The following is a 1,380-nucleotide window of genomic DNA, read 5'->3' on the forward strand; positions in this document are numbered from 1 at the left end:
AATTATAAAATATGGTAAGTAATCATATATTAATTAATATCGATTAATTACCAGGAAGCTAGCACATTTAGTGGTCAACGCTATATATATATATATATATATATATATATACAAACATATATACGCACACACACACACTAAACAGATTATAATTGTTGGAGCGTCTATTGTCTGGAGTGAAGAACATGGTCTGTTGGGATCAGGTTTGAACCCACATTTCTCTGTTCATTTGAATGATTAAAGAGAAGAAACACAAACATAAGAGAGCAACGTGTAACACCCTCTCTCTCTCTCACTCCATCTTTATCCTCCTCCTCTTTCTTTCACTCAATCTTTGCCATCCTTCTCTCTCTCACTCCATCTTTATCCTCCTCCTCCTCTTTCACTCAATCTCTCTCTCTCTCTCTCTCTCTGTATCTCATTCTGTTCTCTCCCTCTCTTTCTTTCATTTCCTATGTGTAATTCGAGGGAGATTTGGCTGCTATTGCTCACAAGCAGATATTTCCTTCAGGCATAACATTGTATGATGTGTTATTCAAAGGGGTTTGACTGCTATTTCCAGAAGGCAACATATTAACACAGCTCTACAAGAACTTGCTCCCAGCCCTGAAGAAGAATCATTTCTCCTGATTTATGCAGAATGCTAGAAATTTTAAGGGGAGGGGGGAAATCGACCCTTCTTGAAACTGTTCTAGTGACCATGCAGGGGTCTTTTATTGCCCCACACATAAGAGAGTACACTGTAATTGGAGCAACATTTGGCTGCTATTTCTAACAAACCTAGCCACAGTGTAGATACTTCCTTCACACATAACACAATATGATGCTTAATTTTAGGGGATTCGACTGCTCTTTCTAGAACAAGATATATTAATAAGACCATATATGATAAATATTATTGTCATTATAGTATGTGTGTGTAGAAACCAGCGAGCTGGCAGAAACATTCCAGCGCTGGAGAAAATGCACAACAGCATTTTGTCCGTCTCCGTGTTGTGGGTTCAAATCCTGCCGAGGTCGACTTTGCATTCCATCATTCTGGGGTCAATGAATTAAGTACTAGTCAAGTAGTGGGGTCAATGTAATTGATTAACTGCCTCCCCTAATATTTCAGGCCTTGTGCTGATAGTAAAAAAAATATTACATATGTATATGCTAGAAGGCGGTAGTTTCCATGGCTGCCCTGGGACTGAATGTCGAAAGAGGTGAGGGTTCCAAGGAAGGGTTTTGAAATATGAAATTCTGGGGTAAGGGATAGATAGATAAATAGATAGATAGGTAGATAGATAGATAGATAGATAGGTGGATGGATAGATAGATAGATAGGTAGAGAGATAGATAAAAGGATGTGCATGATTCAGGGAGATTTAGCTGCTATTT

Source organism: Octopus bimaculoides, chromosome 28 (genome assembly GCF_001194135.2).
Source record: "Octopus bimaculoides isolate UCB-OBI-ISO-001 chromosome 28, ASM119413v2, whole genome shotgun sequence".
NCBI classification, from domain to species: domain Eukaryota; kingdom Metazoa; phylum Mollusca; class Cephalopoda; order Octopoda; family Octopodidae; genus Octopus; species Octopus bimaculoides.